This window comes from Notolepis coatsorum (assembly GCF_963971535.1).
Source record: "Notolepis coatsorum genome assembly, chromosome: 14".
Classification (NCBI taxonomy): Eukaryota; Metazoa; Chordata; class Actinopteri; order Aulopiformes; family Paralepididae; genus Notolepis; species Notolepis coatsorum.
The window spans coordinates 93,653,033-93,673,742 of NC_140178.1; positions in this window are offsets into that span (position 1 = coordinate 93,653,033).

Below are 20,710 nucleotides of genomic sequence, written 5' to 3' on the forward strand. Positions count from 1 at the left end.
AACAAACGTTCATATAGATTAAGGAAATTGGGTTTTAAATTTGTGATTTATTATATTTTAATGTATAATTTGTAGATTAAAAGAAATTGTTTTATTGTTTTCAACAAGCCCAAAAGTTGTTGTTTAAAAGGTGGGCTTCTGGCTAATGAGCCTTGAGGAGCAAAAAATCATTGATGATATGTACCAAAGAATAATGAAAAAAAAAATGTGAGAAAAAAGAAAAATAGAAATTTGAAAAAAATTATGATTTTGTTATTATGTTGTATGGTTAGTATGTATAGAAAATCAAGTCAATATACTGTATATGACAATGTGAATTGCCAAAGTGGGGAATGTGGTAATATTGACCTTGAATTTCATAACTAATATGTGTGAATAAATTAGAGAACCATAATGCAAAAAGCCAGGTCTACCCTTTCAACAGCAGAGTGTGTTTTCAGTGCTAAAAGTAAGGAGCTGATACTGACAGCCATTCTAAACCCCCACACGTGACTGAGTACTGTATGTAAATATGGGGATAGCCCCCACGGGGTGCAAAGCGAGACCAGCTTAGACTTGTTGAAGAGCAGAATCTATTAATCAACTGTTTAATATCAAAAGGTAAGCCAAGAGTAAAACCATAATATTAGAAATGTGTAAATTCATATACACGGGAGATACAGTTGGTAAAAGGTTTATTGGAACATGCCTCTGTACTCATCAAGCGGCCACACCGAGGGGGGGCCACCAAGACCCCCCTTCTGTTCACTGAAGGAAGACAACGAAGGGGGCCATTGACACCAGCCAGTTGGGCCAGCCCCAACAGGAAGACAATGACGGGGGCCACCAGCGGCCCCCTCTGTTTACTGAGTCAAGACCCACACAGGAGATTGAGAAGGTGGGGGCAGCCAGCCCCCACAGAGGAAACCAGGGGGAGGGGCGGACCGCCCTTACAGAAGAACCAATCGGATTGGACCAAACTTATTAGTAACATGTGCTATTATTGGTGGGAAATGATAGTACTTAAGCGCAAAACATAGTGTGATTCAGGAGCCCAGACCCCTCCCCAGGTCTGTGGCTCCCCCGCTCCCCACCCAGAGAAATGCTGTCGGCTAATTTCATGTAAGTAGGCTGGATGGACCCATTATGTTGGTTAGAATAGAATATAAAGATACTTATCTTAGAAACCAGGCTTACTTATATGAAAAGCGGCTTACATTAAATTCTCTATGTTCATTTGATGTTGACAAGGACTGTTGTATGTACATGTTGGGGTTTTGAGATGCAAACCTTGTTGATTCTTTGTACAAAACAGACATGTTAATGTATTCTGATAATTCCTGTATGTAACTATGCATTATTCACTCTTGGCCGCTCTGCAAATAAATGAGTTTGGACCATAGTTCCTTTTGCCTGGACTACACGTTTATTTCTCAGCTGACTAAGTCAGGTGAGGACCATGGTTCTGTCACTTATGATCCTTTTTCCTCCTTCCAGTTAGCAACCTCTTTGTACTGTACAATAACCTTAGAGATTGATAGGATTCTACTACATCACAAAGTTAAATAAGGTGAGAAAAAGGGAATATTTTAAACAATGGTTATATGATGTGAGAAATGATGGTAAAAATCTATGGAATGTTTTAAATCAAATTATGGGTAGAAAATCCAATGTCTGTACACCTTTTGTTGAGTCATATGGAATTGTCCTAACCAAACCATGTGATATTGCCAACCATTTTAATGATTTTTATGTAAGTAAGATATCTCAGCTCAGGCAGGGAATGCACATCTCAAACAATACAAAATCAAATGACACAATTAAGAATATCATAATGAAAGATAAAGGGTGTAAATTTGATTTTAAACAGGTTGAGGTTAGTGATATTGAAAGGTTACTCCAGGCTCTACCTGACAGCAAGTTAGCTGGCACAGACAACTTGGATAGTAAATTATTGAGAATTACTGCTACGATCATATCAAGTCCAGTGTGTCATATTATTAATAGATGTATACAAGTGGGACTATGTCCAAAGACTCCAAATCAGTTTTTAATGAGGGTAACTCCAGACCTAATATAGAAAAGATAGAAAGGCTGACAAAGAGAAGAAGAGTGGAGCAGAAGCTGGAGAAAGAAAAAGATGGAAATATTTGAGCATCCTCAGTTTTTTAGAGCCACACTTGCAAGACAGGGAGACCAGCAGCAATTTCAGGGAGATGGAGAGCCGGCAGACTGTGGACTCCTTGCTCGCCTCCATGTCTCCATCATATATGTCAGAGGTAATAATTGACTTTAGGGCCTGATCACTTCAGTGCAAGCAGAGAAACTGGAGATGAAGGTTGTTGTGGAATATTCCAATGAGCCAAACAGTGAAGCTGTAGGAATTCAGATCGAGTCAATTTGTATAAAAATATAGAACATTGTTTATTTCTGTTTCCATGCCCACAGAAAAGTGCTCAGTTCATCATCAGAGACACACCAGCGTCTGACCAGAATGTCATATCTCCTCAACCTTGGCTGTTGTTTCCAAAAAATAAATCCAGAAAAAGAGTGTATATACATTTGACATAGAAACTGTGCATTGGAGGAGGTTGGGTAGGTGGGGTGGGGCTGTACATTGGAGGTGGGGGGACACACACTGTACATTGGAATACTGACATACATTTGACATAGAAACTGTACATTGTAGGAGGTGGGGTTGGGTGGGGCTGTACATTGGAGGTGGGGGGGGGGGGGTTGGGTAGGGGGGGGGCACTGTACATTGGAATACTGACAAAGCCATGCTTGGTCTTTATTGTACATTGGACATTTGTAGGGGCCTGCATCCCCTTAACAATTGTATGTATTGTTGAGCTGTACTGTACTGTACCCATTCTGCAATCTGTTAATAAACATTTCAATCAATCAATCAATGGGTACAGTACAGTACAGCTCAATACACAATTGTTAAGGGGATACAGACCAGAGAAAGACTTTCGTCTTGTTTACATCAGGGTCCCCCATTTTCAATTCATCATATGACATACATGACATACAGATAGACAGTACTGCTACATCTATACATTTATGACATACCAGATCTACAAATACAGTACTGTTTGTGATACAAAAAGGGTCTAAAAAAGAGAGTATACATTTGAGGGGGAAGAAACTGTACATTGGAGGAGGTTGGGTAGGTGGGATGGGGAAACTGTACATTGGAGGAGGTTGGGGGGGCATGTGGTAAACATGTTTATCTTTTAATTTAGTTTTGAATGACCAATTGAAGCTCTGATATACCTGCGGTGCAGCGAGGGGTGAGGGCGAGGGGTCCAGATGCGGACGGCCGTGTTGCTTTCCGCTCAAAGGGCAGCATCTTGTACTCTGTGTTGCACCGCCACTCTGGACAATAATACGGCCCGGTCGTGGAGTCACTCCACAAGTCTCCAATACAGAGCTTGCAGAACCGATGGTTGCACTTCAGCGTGATCAGGTCCCGATATGTATAGCTACACAAAGGACACGCCGCCGCAGGGGTGTTCAAAGATGCCCCCATTTTGTTTACTAACTTTACATCTGATAGTGTTCACTTTCACTTCAATGTTTTGGTTAGCCCAAATCACGTGACCCAAATCAGCCAATGGAAGCGAGCGTCCTCAGCCCGCCGGACCTCAGCCATTGGGTGGGACGGTCACCACGTGACCCAAATCAGCCAATGGAAGCGAGGGGTCTCAACCCGCCGGGGCCTGAACCCGCCGCTACTGTGGTGGAGACGTGGTTCTGCAGCTGGAAGCATCTCCCCTCCGTGAGACACGCTTCGCCTCCTGTGGCCTGACTCTGGACTTCTTGATCACGCACACCCCCCTTCTCTAACTCTCTTACTTGATCACCCACAACCCCCTTCTCTAACACTCTTACTACTTCCTGCCATATCAACCCCTTCATACCCATGTGTTGTACTGCTACTTTAACTATTAACTTTATCCTTTCTGTTTTACTACTAACCATCGCTGTTGCATTCACTACTCCTGCCACAAAGGCCACTATATTCAACTTCTCCCCCCACACCCTCTCTTTCTCCTCCTGTACTTCCTCTACTGTTTTCGCCGCAACGTAGCAGCCTCGAGTCACACTTTCGTTTTTGTCACCTGAGCACAGTGATGTAGTACACTGCCAAAGCAGTAGGTGGCAGTAGGTGGCGAACATGAAGGCAATTTCAACCAATCAGAACTTGAATGTGCCAATACACTTCCTGCAAAGAAATGTCAACAAGGCGGGCGCCTATGGGCGCCACCATCTTGCCTATTTACCCAATGCAGCAATTCTTTTTCAGCAAAGTCTAATAAAAGTGCAATAAACAAAACGGATACATTCACTGTGTGTTCTGCCTGTCATTTGTTGATGAAACAAAACTAACATCAACACAAGTGACCACCAAGAGCGGATAGTATAGTCTAAAAAAAGATCGGTAGCTACATTGTTAGCTGCATGCTAACGTCAATGGAATATGCCATTATAACAGTATAGCATTGTGGCTAGAAGCTAACGTTAGCTCACGCTAGTTAGCCAGCACCAAACTGATGATATCGGGAGCTATCAGTAGTTAGATAACATTAGAGACAACGCTGTGTGTATTAAACAAAGGTGAATAGATGACTGGGCCATTTTGTTTAATGCTTGTTAAGTTGAAAGAGGAGCTTTGCGCTAACAGGGTCTGATAGCTAACGCTAGCTCATGTTAGCCAGTGGCAGTGCTCAACCAATCGGTAATGCTAGCAGAATGGATGTAAACTTTATTTAACATATTGCATAATGGGTACAATACAATACGGCTCAATACAAACAATTGTTAAGGGAATGCAGACTGTTGTAGCTTGGACTGGGGTCCTTATAACAATAACTTGACAACACATGGTAGCTGCAGCTATTTGGGACACGGAGCTCTGTCCCAAACACACACACACACCCACACACACACACTCTGTTGTCACCGGAAGGGCACGCAGATGGTATCTACTGCGCATGGGCGTTTTCGCAACAACGGCTCCGTGAAGGCTACACGTCTGTTGTCGGCGAGTTTTGGCGCTGCTCAAAAACGGAAAACACAATTTAGCGTTTTCAACGTATCCGCCAAAAAACGCATTTCTGTGTAAAAGGGACATGAAACGTATTCAAACGTATTCAAAAAACGACCACAAAAACATTAGTCTAACATGGGCCTGTGAGCTGAAGTGGGACTATGAGCTGAAGTGTCGTCTGCTGGAGGACACCCTGCACATTGTGGACATGGAGGGCAGGTGAGAAACAAGGCGAGGTTGAACCCTTCTGCCTTGTTAGGTAACTGACAGAGTTGGCACGTCAGTGCATGAAAAGATTGCATCACGTTCAAGGTTATAAAAAACGTAATTTGTAATATTTCATTCCAATTCTTTTTTTATGAATACCACTATGAACCAAATGTCGCGGGTGGGGGAATGTGTGTGTCTGTGTGTATTCATGGATCGGTGGGATATACCCATGGGAATTCCCTCTCGTGCGTTACAGGCTGTGCCGTTGGAGGAAGCTCATTGGCTGGCTGGCGCATAGGGGCGGTGCCCTGGAACCCCGCGAACTCGCTCAAAAGGGAGGCGAGTATTGTCAGCTGGGCGCGAGACACAGAAGGACGAGACCCGGAGCAGAGGAGGAAAGAGAAACCAGAGGACGCCGACTGGTGATATTGCTGGTACACACGGCGCTATTGCTGCTTCCTTGAACGAAAACGGGAGTCGAGAGGACGCTAGCAGAGGACGCAGGGCTGCGAGGACACACAGCTCTTTTTGTGTTTTTACCTTTCCTCCAGTGGAACCAGTTCATAGCGGCGACTGCGGTGTTTCCTCCAGAGTGGAAATGAGTGGAGCTTCAGACCGGAGGGACATTATCGCCACACCGGCCGCCGTGAGTAAAGAACGTGTGGTAGAATTCTCGCCTGCCAACATAGATCTCAAATGGTAAATAATGTGTTATATTTAGAGAAAACAGCTGCTAAAGTCAAGTCAGCCAAATATATGCTTCTGGTGATTAAATTACTCTGCCCTTTTGGTGAATTTGCATACAAAGTGTGGGCAACAGCCTGTATCCTGTGTGATCTGAGGGAACTGTTTACAACAACTGTTTACGCAATCAGCCACCTGGGTGAGACAAGGGGTGGGGGGCAGGAAGCCACCCACACACACACACACACACACATAGACTCACACACACACATTCACATACACACACACACACACACAGACACACACACACACACACACACATAGACACCCACACACACACACACACACACAGACACATAGACACACACAGACACACATAGACACACATACATATATATATACACACACACAGATCAGAGATATGAGCATTTTGTATTGATCTGAACTACAGTTTGCAGAAATTCAATGTCTACAATTAGTTAATGTGTCTGTGCTGTTTTCATTTATGTTCAATTTGATTAATTGATTGTTCTATCCTCTTCATCTATGCTAATCAGTTTTATTCTGGTCTATTCTATTCAGTTCTATTCTGATCTATGGTATTGATTTGCATTCTATTCTATCCAGTTCTAATTTGATCTGTTATTCAGTTATATTCTATTCAGTTTATAAAATATTGATGTAAGCTAAAAGAATGATTAGATTTGGTAGCAATTTATTGAAAGTCAGCAGACTTTGTGGTAAAGAAATATATCTGGGTTAATGTGAAGGGGGTTGGCCTATTAAGCCAAACCCTTATTTTCAAATGCAAGCTTAGCAGGCCTGGGATTGGAGGAAAGAATTTGGTGATGTCATTCTGATGACATCACAAGATTATGCAGGTCTGGCTATAAGATCTGGGTGTGATGGGGGAAAGAGGACTCTGAAAAACCCAACCGACACGACAAGACCTCCTTCACCATCTCATCCAAAAACAGGTCGGCGGAAGGAACAAAGGAACTTTTTGGAGGGAAAACCAACTGCTTTGTTATCAGCAAGAGAACAAAGACTTTCAACCACTTATCAACTAGCATTCTCTTTACTGTTATATTAGCCTAGTTTTGTTCAATTACGGCATAGTGTTTTTGATCACAACTATAGCATTCTTATTGTAATTTGTATACACTCTTAAACTTTGATTAAACAGCTGTTATATAACCTTTTTCCTCCTAATTCCTTCTGCCTGCATCGCTGGAAGATAGAAGTGATTCCCAGAGCTTTAAAGGTAATGAATCACAACGCAGAGTACTAAAGCAACCCGGTTCTGAACAGAGCAGAACCGAAATAGCTTGGGAAATCCACTTCATTTTGGTGCCGTTTGACCCGTGAACAAGTGGCGGCCCTGGACGAGATTTTTTTTCCCTTCACTCATCAACCTCATCGGCGGACGACGGAGGACACAACTGCGTGAGCTTCGTTCCTGTGAGAGAGGTGAGTGTTGAAGAAGAATGGGCTGCTCAGTTTGAACAACAAGGGGTTGGGAAAAGAAACTAAAGACTTAACCTCATGTGAACATGAAGTAATGGGTGATGAGTTGGGTGTTCTGGATAGAAGGGGCAGCTCTGTGGAATTGGGTGCAGGGGAGTTCCACTGTACAGAGAATATGGGGAAGTGTACAGAGCGCTGCTACTATTCAGAACATGCAAGTCAGATATGGTAAGGATGAGTGTGCACCGCCAAAACTGGTTTGCGAGACAGGTTATAAGCGTCGTATTGCGACTGACTACGGTTTCTCTGGCCAGGGGACCAGGTGGTCCGTGTTGCGTGCGATGGTGCGCTTCTCGAGGGATTATTAGAACCCTAGAAAATATGCTCGAGACGGGGGCGCAGTTAATGGGGGATGATTTGGGTGTTCTGAATGGAAGGGGAAGCTCTGTGAGAATTGGGTACAGGGGAGTTCCACTGTACAGAGAATATGGGTAAGTGTACAGAGCGCTGTTACCATTCAGAACATGCGAGTTAAGTGTGGTAAGCTTGAGGTGAACCTTCGGGACCGGTGAGTGGCGTGTGCGGTTACAGAGTACGAGGAATAGTTCTACGGAGGAGCTGAAGTACACCCAGATACGTGGCTTTTTAATAGAAGCGGGGTCTGGTTCGTGCTCAAAGTTAAACGGTGGTACTCGTGCGTGTTAGGACCGTGCCGGGCAGGCTGTAAGGGTCTTGTTTGATTTTGAGCGCAGCAGGCGTGTTAATTTACTGCGTTAGGCTGTAACAAAATAAGTACTTAATGGAACAATTCGGACTGATAGGTACTTAGTGGGAATTCAACAAAAGCTATGGTAAGCTTAAACATGCAGTATGAAAGTGTGTGCAATTACGTTTGGTCTAGTGTTTACTAGTCGCGCTGCTGTGCGACGTTCGAGAGACGATAATGTGCGTGAATGCTGATTTTGTATTTTTATTTATAGTTAGGAAGCGTGTATGATTGCAATGGTTGAAGAATGGCTATGGTTAGGAATGATTGGTGGTACGTGTGAGAGTATAGTTGTATTATTATGTAATTTAAGTCACCGGTTGGCCGTGGGGAAATGTAATGAAAACGCCGGTTTTTCGGGGCCCGTGGAACGCAGCAGCAGTTAGCTGTTGTATTAGCCTCTGAGGCGACCGGAGGATACGGCGGACAAATAGGCGTAGGTTCAAATGTATGAGGTCGATCGATAGTGTCTTGAGATTACGGGGATGTGTAAGGCACTTAAAAGTTTTCATATTCGTGGCGGATAAAATAGATGTATAATGTTTAAGGTGAATGGGATTATGTGTTGCAGGGACCCGGAAGTCGTTCTAAGCTCGCCGGTGGTGACGACAGAGGGGTCAAACTGGAGTTTTGCGGCGGCCTGAGGGCTGTTATGTTTTTATATTTCTGTTTAAATCACTACACTGGCGTTTTGAGGGAATTAGGATTCTGTTGTGGGGAATGTGGGGTTATATTTACATTGCGAGGTGTCGGCCCGCGCGGCGAGACGGGTCGGTGAGTCGTTGGGGGTAGTTTTTATGGGATCATGGGTGAAGCTAAGCTAATGCTACCTAGCCGCGCTAATGGCTAAAATGGTCGCCGGTTGTGACGTCTTAAGGGTGCGCGGTCGGACGGCCCGCGACGTGGCTAACGAAGCTAAGCTAACTGTGCTGACGTCATGGCATGGCGGGGCTCTCGGGATGTCTCGCGGGGGGCGTCCATCTTAGCAGGGGCGCCAGCGTCCATTTTGGGAGGGGCGCCAAGCGTCCATTGTTAAGGGGAGGGTGGAGTTTATTTAGGAATACGGTAGGGGGCGGAAGAGGACAGGATGAATGTTTTTGGATTCTGCTCACGGAACGTTTTCATTAGGGGGTTAGTGTGCTGGTGGAGGGAGATTGAATTGTTGTGCTTTGGTCTGGCGTGGATTCTCTCTTTCCTTCTCTCACCCTCCCCCCTCCCCTCTCTCTTTCTTTTTCGCCCCCCCCCCTCATTCTTTCCTTCTCTCATCCTCCTCCCTCCCTCTCCCTTTCACCTCCCCCCCTCTCTCCCTCTCCCTCTCACCCTCCTCCCTCCCTCTCCCTTTCGCCTCTCTCCCTCTCCCTCTCACCTTCCCTCCCCCTCTCTCTCTTTCTCTTTCACCCCCCCCTCTCTTTCTTTCCTTCTCTTGCCCTCCTCCCTCCCTCTCCCTTTCGCCTCCCCCTCTCTCCCTCTCACCTCCCCTCCCTCTCTCTCTCTTTCTCTTTCACCCCCCCTCTCTTTCTTTCCTTCTCTCACCCTCCTCCCTCCCTCTCCCTTTCGCCTCTCTCCCTCTCCCTCTCACCTCCCCTCCCTCTCTCTCTCTTTCTCTTTCGCCCCCCCCCCCTCTTTCTTTCCTTCTCTCACCCCCCCTCTCTCTCTTTCTTCCCTCCCTCTCCCTTTCGCCTCCCCCCTCTCTCCCTCTCCCTCTCCCTCTCACCTCCCCCCCTCTCTTCCTCTCCCTCTCACCTCCCTCTCTCTCTCTTTCTCTTTCACCCCCCCCTCTCTTTCTTTCCCTCTCACCTCTCCTCCCTCCCTCTCCCTTTCGCCCCCCCCTCTCTCCCTCTCCCTCTCACCTCCCCTCCCTCTCTCTCTCTCTCTCTTACCCCCCCCCCCCCTCTCACTCCCTCCCCCTCACTCCCCTCATGGTTATGGGCACAGATTATGTTGTGATGTGGTGTGGTATGGACGAGGGCTTTTGTTCCCACACCGCCTCACTTCCATATATTTTTTCCCCCCCCTCGGCCCCCCCGAAACGCTCTCTCTTTCTCTCCTAGTTTGGGCCTGTATATAAATATGTTTTTTTTTTTTTTATGGGTTTCAAACGCGGTGTAGTGCTAGGTTTATTGTTTATTGCTGTTTACTGTAGGGTTCAAAGGCGGTTGGTTGAGTTTGGGACTTATTATGCGTATGTTGTTGTTCCATATTCAGTTTTATTGTTATTTTTAGGAAATTTCTAGTGCTGGTAGTGGTATTGGCTGGCGTTAGGGCTACGCTTTGGTCGACAAGGCGCTCGTACTTCTTTCCTTGCATTTGGACAAGCTCCGGCTGGTAAGGCGGGGGCTCCGTGTCGGTATTTTTGTGTGGCGTTCGTGTTGGTGGGCCGTAAGTCGGAGCATAATTACTCTGCTCGGCTGCGCCTGCGATGGGGGTGTGGGTAGACAGTTCGTCGTAGCTCACTGTCTGCCTCCACGCTTTGACGGGGATGCGCTATGTGTGCGACTCGTCGATGCTCGCTGCCACACTGCGCACAGTTTTCATTTTGCCAGGGGTACGGGGACTGCTAAACGTCGTGGCGGGGGTGGGCTCGCTGTCTGCCACCGCGCATTAACGGGGGTGCGCTATGCGTGCACTCGTCAAAGGCTCGCTGCCACACTACGCGCATCGGATTATATTGTGTGTGGGTATTTGGGTGACTGTGGTTACGGTGGGTGAGTGGTGTCGGAGGTGCGGTATGTGTGTGGCGGTGGTTGTGAGTGGTATGAATTTTGAATATCCTTGAGTGGGAGGCCCGGGGTTTCGCGTTCCAGGTTGCAAACTGGGGGTGATGCCGTGGGCCACAGGACGAGTTGACCAGTGGGATGTCATTGGTCGGCAGGATTTTCAATGTGGGGATGGTGTCGGCGGCCTGTGGTTATGAACGGGTTGTGTGACACTGTTCTAAATGCACGGGGACTTCAGTGACATAAGACACTGAAAATTGATTTCTGTTCTCGTGAGAAGCGCGTTTTAACACCTAAGGGGTTAGGTGTTACGGGGGAAATATAGTAACTGTGTGAGAGATTATGAATGGAAAATATGTATGTTACTGATATGTATAATGTAATATGAGCGAAATACATACTAGGCTTTCACGGACATAAATAAATATAGTTACACATACACATAGTCATTTGCAAAGAACAATTAGAGTAAAAGTGAGATTATGCACCTAAATTACCATGTCCAATACAGATGTTTAGAAATGATAGGCTGTAAATAACAAATTTCTGATTGACCAACAGAAGGAGGAGGCTGGTGCAAAATAAGTTCCCCGGAGTTGTATTAAGGAGGATCATGACAACAGGATTGAGAGTCTGGTTTTCCAATGGAGACAACTGGAAAAAGATTAAGGCTGTGTCATTGATAAATCAAAAACGAAAATTGCACAAATGCTCTCAAGTGATCTTAGTATAGGAGATGCCCGACATTCCATGCTTAAAGACAAATGATGGATTGTGAATGGGAAATGTCACTGATAATTAAGTGTATTTTTTGCTTCTCTCTTCACAGCTGCTCCAGGACGGATGGCCAGCGCTGACAATTCCGAACCCCAACAGGGAAATCAAAGCGACTGTTGACAGTCAGGGGGTATAGTATCACAAGAGCGAGTTATCAATTCCTGTTTACACCAATATAGAAGTGTGAGTGAAATTAACTCAAGTTTGGTAAAAATAGTTTGAATACAGAGAAACTTGCTTTCCAAACGGTGACGTTACGAGTGTTTGAAGAAAGGTGAGAATGGAAAATACACAGATAGGAGCAACCGGAGGGTTAGATGCACTGACCATAGAAAGGGTAGACAATCGGTCTATTTCAACGACTGGAGATGTCACGATAAAAGTGACGAAAAGATGGCCAAAGATATTCAGGCCATTACAGAACCTTGTAGTTAAAGGAGGCCGGTATAGAATGCGTACCCAAATCAAGATAATGCCGATAACCTCTGCAGACATTACATTGACCGAATTGGACGTTAACTTGATTGACTGGAATGTGATCGACTCCCCTCTAGTGTCCAGTGTGACGGAGGGACTGGAAATAATGTCTTTTACTCCGCCACAGGGAGTCGTTGCAGCGAGCGACCCAGAGACAACTGTATTACCCGAGTCGATCCACGCTGAAGTGTCCGTTGCAGATGACTGCCAGTTAAAGACGTGCCTCCCTCTCGAACAACAGCTAGCCGAGGCTAGACAGGTAGTGGAATATCTCCAAGGCCTAATCCAGTCCACACAGCCCGGAGGGGAGACAGGTTCCAATGGAGAACCAGATGGCCAGAGACGGGCCCAGTTGGGGCCACAAGGGGGTCCTGCGCCGGAACAACAACAAACCCCAATAGGACCACCCACGAGGTGGCACCCACGAGGAAGAGGTGGAGGCAGAGGCAGGAATCCGAATGGATTCCCGGTGCGGAAGGTGGTGTGTTGGGCGTGTGGGGAGACTGGTCATATCGCACGGGAATGTGGCCTGGGGCACTATCTATCCACAGCAGGAGGTCCTCAAGGGGGGAACAGAGGAGGTGGACGTGGGCAAAACCAAGGTCGGTATCAAGTACAGTGTCCACAGCCCGCGAACTCCCCCTGTCCAGGACCCCCACAGCACCAAAGCCAAGATGAGAGGCGGAGCCCAGCAATGGGGAGTCAAGCCGCCAGCACTGAGATGGGGAAAGAGGCGGCGCCTTATAAGACAACAGGGCGTGTTTGTACAGAAACAGGTGGCGGGCCCCTCCCAACAACGGGCCCCTCTCAAGGAACTGTGACTGGACCAGATAGGTACGTGGCTTTCTCCTCCGAACAGGCTCCAGGGAACCATGGCGATGATGGCATACCACCAGGACATGTTCTGGGCCCGATGACCCCAGGGTCATCCGGTCACAGGCGGCTGACCCACCGGGTCCCACAACCCGGGGGAGACCGCCAGTGTTGTTGGATCTGTGGAGTGAAAGGTCATTTTCAAAGGTCATGTCTGCAGAGGCCACCGGCAGAATAAAAATATATGCAACTGACTAGGGTAAAGGTGGGATATATTGAATGATAAAATATGCTCCTAATTAGATTAGAATAAAAATAGAATAAAAAATAAATAGAGGTGTTAGGTGATTAGATTATGAATGAAAGTTACTAAAAACGGATGTATGAGTGACTGACAAATGCATGAACTAATCAGACTAACAAGAGGATCAAATTATGTTAAACAGTTAATATTAGGTATTCAATATTAGACAGTGTGATGATGTGACACTGCGGAAGCTAGTGGTCAGTAAGTTATCCATGCTTGGTCAACATTCAGATTGGTCAAGGGGTGGACTGCATGATTAAGGAATTAAAAAGACCCATAGTTGTTTCTAGTTTTTTATGGTATTGATAGAAGCGTATTAACAGTTATGAGCAATAGATATAGGTGTTTATTTACTTTTATTTTTACTTCTCTTTTCTAGTGTGTTACGAGCAATTCCTGACTTAGGCCAGGAGCGTTCATTTTGTTTATTCATTTGATTTCCCTTTTTGTTTCTTAGTTAATACGGGGGTGCATAAGCCTCTAGATGATAGGTTAAAAATGAGCTCAGAAGAAAAAAGAAAAAGCTCACAAGTTTGGTTTATTTTTTCATTTATTGGTTTGGCATGGTTTTTCTTTGTGTTTTGTTTTCTGTTTTCTTTCTTTCTGTATATTTTTTCTTAGGGTACCTGGCAAGCTGGGAGTGATCTCGACACATCAGGACAGGGTAGTATATGTCTGTAAAATGGACTGGGAACAAAGTGAAGGAACATGAGCTAGTTATGGATTTTTGTTCTCCGCCCATTGAATACCCGGTTTTAGGGGCTGGGGGTGTGTCGTGATTGGTGAAAGTGTTGGGAAGCATGATTCTCTGTACATTGATGAAGCTCAATAGGTTTGGTCGCTATTGGCCAAATTAGTCTTGTGTAGGGTGTGAACATGTGCAATTGATAATTGGCTTGTGGTGTGGAAGATGTGTGTTTAAGGCGGACTGTGATTTGTTGCCATACACACAGGATTACTGGGAGAGTGGATGTGTCAGTGCTGACCGTCCGGTCCGGGTGCAGCTGTCCAGAGGACGAAGGTAACGATGTTTGAATGTGTATTCCACATCGAGAGGTGGAGGAGTATACTGTTTTGACAGCATAATATAATGAGAGCCATGTGAATCTTTCAGAATTTTGAAATTTTATGATCTAGAAGCCATGGAATATATAGATAAATGATTTGGAAAAGGAAGTTGTCAAAGCTCAGACCAGTAAAGAGAGTCTGAGGGAGGAAAAGTATGGATTCTCAATCAATTGTTGTGGTAAGAAGTGACCTGCACTGTCCCCCGAAGCGATATATATTCACTGCAGGATACGGATGGGAGATTGGGGAGACAACAGTCATCAGAGTGTGGTACAAGGAAGACAAGGACTCCATCGGTACTGTTGATCCAGGACACTGGCTAGTGTCTACGCAGCGGTTCCATGGGGAACCACAACACTGCGGAGAACCAGGAGACGCCTACCTCTCGGGCCGGGAGAGTCTTGGCCAACGCAGTGACCGAGTCTTGAGGCTTCAGAGGGAAACGACAGACAACCAACGAGGAGACAGGCGGCTAGACCTCAGCAACAACTCCGGCTGTCAACAGAAGCAAGGCCTCAACCATTGACCAGGGAGTCAACCAGCGAAAGGGTCGAGCAGCCAGCGACGACCTCCCCACCGCTGTGACAGCAATAGAAGATACAGCAGGGGGCTCTACCCCCAAATAGAGGTCAACACGAGTCAAGATGTGCTCGACAGAAGATGGAGTGTGATGAGAAAGGCAATTTGCTTTCTAAATTCCACCTCCCAGAATGGGGAGTTGCACCCAGCAGTCGTGATACTGCACCAGCTCTGAGCAATAAAGAGGAGGCCGGGTCAAATCTAGAAAACATAGACCCCCCTCCTCAATGCTCCAAGTCAGAATTTGACAACTCACAGTTGAAACCAATGGAAATTGATCTTGGTACGAGAACAGGTTGTTAAAGACTGTGCACACGATCACAAAAACTGAAATTGCTAATTTGAATTTTAGGATCTGAGTGTGGCAAACCATATATATGTTATCCTAATATGATTTAAAATGTTTTAAGTATTATCTAGATAGTAGTGTGTAGAGATTGATATCTATGTTTGACATATTAAGGATAGGTAAACTATCCAAGTGGGGAATGTGGTAGAATTCTCGCCTGCCAACATAGATCTCAAATGGTAAATAATGTGTTATATTTAGAGAAAACAGCTGCTAAAGTCAAGTCAGCCAAATATATGCTTCTGGTGATTAAATTACTCTGCCCTTTTGGTGAATTTGCATACAAAGTGTGGGCAACAGCCTGTATCCTGTGTGATCTGAGGGAACTGTTTACAACAACTGTTTACGCAATCAGCCACCTGGGTGAGACAAGGGGTGGGGGGCAGGAAGCCACCCACACACACACACACACACATAGACTCACACACACACATTCACATACACACACACACACACACAGACACACACACACACACACACACATAGACACCCACACACACACACACACACACACACACAGACACATAGACACACACAGACACACATAGACACACATACATATATATATATACACACACACACAGATCAGAGATATGAGCATTTTGTATTGATCTGAACTACAGTTTGCAGAAATTCAATGTCTACAATTAGTTAATGTGTCTGTGCTGTTTTCATTTATGTTCAATTTGATTAATTGATTGTTCTATCCTCTTCATCTATGCTAATCAGTTTTATTCTGGTCTATTCTATTCAGTTCTATTCTGATCTATGGTATTGATTTGCATTCTATTCTATCCAGTTCTAATTTGATCTGTTATTCAGTTATATTCTATTCAGTTTATAAAATATTGATGTAAGCTAAAAGAATGATTAGATTTGGTAGCAATTTATTGAAAGTCAGCAGACTTTGTGGTAAAGAAATATATCTGGGTTAATGTGAAGGGGGTTGGCCTATTAAGCCAAACCCTTATTTTCAAATGCAAGCTTAGCAGGCCTGGGATTGGAGGAAAGAATTTGGTGATGTCATTCTGATGACATCACAAGATTATGCAGGTCTGGCTATAAGATCTGGGTGTGATGGGGGAAAGAGGACTCTGAAAAACCCAACCGACACGACAAGACCTCCTTCACCATCTCATCCAAAAACAGGTCGGCGGAAGGAACAAAGGAACTTTTTGGAGGGAAAACCAACTGCTTTGTTATCAGCAAGAGAACAAAGACTTTCAACCACTTATCAACTAGCATTCTCTTTACTGTTATATTAGCCTAGTTTTGTTCAATTACGGCATAGTGTTTTTGATCACAACTATAGCATTCTTATTGTAATTTGTATACACTCTTAAACTTTGATTAAACAGCTGTTATATAACCTTTTTCCTCCTAATTCCTTCTGCCTGCATCGCTGGAAGATAGAAGTGATTCCCAGAGCTTTAAAGGTAATGAATCACAACGCAGAGTACTAAAGCAACCCGGTTCTGAACAGAGCAGAACCGAAATAGCTTGGGAAATCCACTTCAAACGCAAGACAGTAGAATACGTGCCTAAACAAACGAACTATTTTCCCGAGTGGTAAATGAAGACATAGACGAACGGTGACTGCATTTGAATTAGGAATATTATTAGTGGCGTGAAGCTGAAGATTATCGGAACGGCATACAGTAAAGCCAGTAATACTGTCGAAGACTGGAACCTAGTATTGTGGATTCTCCATCCTCTGTGAACTACCTTTTCTCTCTTTTCTAAATCATATGGAGGATATCTAATCCATTGTGCATTGTGACGAACCCGTGAACGGGGGGAACCTTGCTCTTACTGACTGTGCCTTTCATTACAGGCGGAAGGACATTATTGCACGCCTGGTGCTTGGAGGGCCTAAAACACCCCAGTACAGACCGAACAGTTTTTAGCCCGAAGCCGAGAGGGGCTACGGGAGCGGAAGGAGGTGGCGTCCTTCCGGCCCTCAGCTTCGGGCCCCGGTTATCATTAACCTTTTTTTGTATTGTTTGTAACTCAGCGCTTCCACTGCCCCAGACCTAGGTTAGGATATGGGAGGAGTATTCTAGGCCTGGTCACAACCCCTAGCGGTGAACAACACCCACTATCCTATCCAAACCCCCTTAATTTACCGTGTGAACACTTAGTGTGTATTTATCTACCTATATTCTCCCTAAATCATTTGCCGTGGCTCCCCGAGGGATAGTGTGATATCGATGCTTATTTCAGGATGTTTGGAGTGAACCGTGTGGTATAGGGTGATTCTAAGTTGACGTTTGATAAGTCATAGACCCGTGTGCAGGGTAGACTCTTTTTCCTTCACGTGTGTAGTGTCTCAGGGGCGGGGATAGGTGACGTGGGTGGGAGTAACAGTCTGGGGGTGGGTTTACGGGGCATGGAGCACTTCCTCCTTTTAAACTACCTTAGGCTTAAGAGGCGTGGGTATTTTAATCTAGTCTAATAGTGTTTAGGTAGGTTTATGAATTTTTATCTTATCTTATGTACTAAAGTATTGCCTGTTTTTCTTAAATACCATTATGTAATAAAGTATTGCTTGTTTTTGCTAAACATTCTCTCCTTGTCTGTCTGTGGTCCAGGGGAATCTGTTGTGGTAGTTCGGCTGAGCTCTTTGGAAAGTACACCTGTGCGCTTGCACTTCCTAGCTGTAGACTGGGGTGCTTTTCATTGGGGTTAGGTGACACTAACTCAACATATCTATCAAAGATTCCAAAGATTTCCTATTTGTAACCCCTTATATTCCCGTTTGTGTTATGGTTAGGGTTAGGGTTAGGTTATGCCGGGGACTGTTCCTCAACACTGAGCAAGTGTTGGGGTGGGCACGGGCACAGGGATGAGATTTTACCTTCTCCTAATCTTTCTGTCTGGGTAACCCTAACCCTAACCCCCTAATGGCAAGAAATAAACCTATGGACGGTTTGAAAGCTAATATTGTTAACTTTTGTGTTAGAGGGTTTCAAAATCTAATCTTTTCAAATTCTGTGAACATATGGAAAATAAGCAAACGGACACAATTTCATGACATAATCATCAACACAGCCACCGTTGTACACACAAACACACACAAAAAAAGGCTAAATACAGGAAATAGTTGCTAAGGAGGCACAAGGTTTAAAGGGGAACACGACCCGAATGAAGAATTCCAACACGTCATGTCCATGGCCACTCTCTCCCAAAGCCAGGAACCAGAGGATAAGACTCCAAACGTGTGATATAAGGTCTGGGGCTGCTCCATTGACAAAGAGCTTGACTCTATGGTAGTGTTCTCCGTTCTGAAAGAGAAAACGTACTTGTATACTCAGTCAGAACATTGCCCTGGGGTCTTGAACCATCTTTTCCAATTCACTGTCTATGGAGCAGTTCCAGAAGGTATACCGGAATTTATTAATTATAGTTTTAGCACTCTAAGCTTTGGATTTAGGAGAGTTGTTCTTTTCCTGATATTTTTAGATTGTCTTAGACCACAGGAATAACATGTAACTGTTATACGTTCTAAAATAGGTTGTAGTTCAGAAAGGATTGCTATCAATTCCAATGGAATAATCAAAGTTGGTAATGTACTGATAACCTTTAGTTACTTTAGGATTACTTTGAACCCCAAATCCATATAATCCTGCAGTTGAAGGAAAGATATATTCCAATTGGCAGACAAATTATATCTCATATCGGGGCAACAGTGGCTCGGAAAGTAGAGCAGTCGTCTGGTAATCCGGAGGTTCTCGGTTCGATTCCCGCTCCTCCTGGGCAGTGTGTCGAAGTGTCCTTGAGACACTTAACCCCTAACTGCCCCTGATGAGCAGGTTTGCACCTTGCATGGTTGCCTCTGCCGTCGGTGGGTGAATGTGTGAGTGAATGGGTTAAAATGTGAGGAACAAATTGTAAAGCGCTTTGGATAAAAGCACTATATAAATGCACCATTTACCATTTGATATCACTGTGGAAACTGGCTATGCTGCTCCATTATCCTGGAACATATTACAAAAATATTTAAAGCTATAGATTCCCTCATTGAAATTGATCATTTTAAAGAACGAATTGGACACCTGCTTGCCATGGAGTGTTCATGTTTTTCATTGTGATTTTTCATTTAAATGGTGTAATTTATTGTGTATTAATTTTGATGTGTACGACATTTTCTCTCTCGTGTGCTTTTGAGTCGTTCAAAAAGTAGTCTTGATTTTTTTTCTCCCCAAGTATGTCATTTTAGAACTGTATTGGTGACAGTAATGAGTGGATTCATTATGAATTGAAAATGGGGGACCCTGATGTAAACAAGACGGAAGTCTTTCTCTGGTCTGCATCCCCTTAACAATTGTGTGTATTGAGCTGTACTGTACTGTACCAATTCTGCAATCTGTTAATTAAAGTTTTCAATCAATCAATCACCAAGTGTTTTGTAATCAGATTATTGTAATAAACCGATGCTGTAATTTTGCAACCGAGGGCCTTACAGGGTTGTGAATTGGGCCACAGCTGAATGAATGAATGAATGAATGAAAACTTTATTTAACAGATTGCAGAATGGGTACAATACAGTACGGCTCAATACATACAATTGTTAAGGGGATGCAGACCTGAGAAAGACGTTTGTCTTGTTTCCATCAGGGTCCCCCATTTTCAATTCATATAGACATTTATGACATACACAACATACATGACATTTATGGCATAGGGACATATAGGTATTTAGTACTGATACATTTGTGACATAAGCGGTATTCAAATATACAGTACTGTTACCCCTAGATCCTAGACAGAGTATATACATATGATGGGGAGGGGACTGTACATTAGGAGGGGGTGGGTGGGTGGGAGGGAAATATACATACGGCGGGGAGGGAATATATACATGCGGTGGGGAGGAGACTGTCTATTAGGAGGTGGTGGGGGTTTTGGGCATTTACGGTGGCCAGTTTCGAATTGCAGCCTCCCGTAGGTGCTCTTTAAGAGCGGTTTTGAATGTGGGCAGGGATTCACATTCCTTTACAGCTTTGGGTAGGGCGTTCCACATTGTTGTGGCATAATTGCGAAACGTGTTTAGTCCCTTGTTTGAGCCGAATCTGGGTTTAACATGATTTGTTGAGCTTCCTCTGGTGTAGTGGTTGTGGTATTCACTGACCTTTGGGAAGTATTTTGACATGTACATGGGCACCCCGGTTGTATAGTGTATCTTGTAGACCAGGCCCATTGCAAGTTGCTGTACTCTGTCGTCTACTCTAAGCCATCCTAGGTTGTCAAAGTGGGCAGGGGTGAGGTGGGTTCTGGGGTTCAGGTCAAGTAGTAGTCTGACCAGTTTGTTTTGTGATGTTTGTAATTTTGTTTTAAGCGCCTTTGAGGTGCTTTGGTACCATGAGGTGCACGCATAGTCATAGTACCCTTGAATGAGTGCTCCTGCCAGAGTCTTCAGGGTATTCTTGTTTACCAGAGAGGAGATCCGGTACAAGAATCT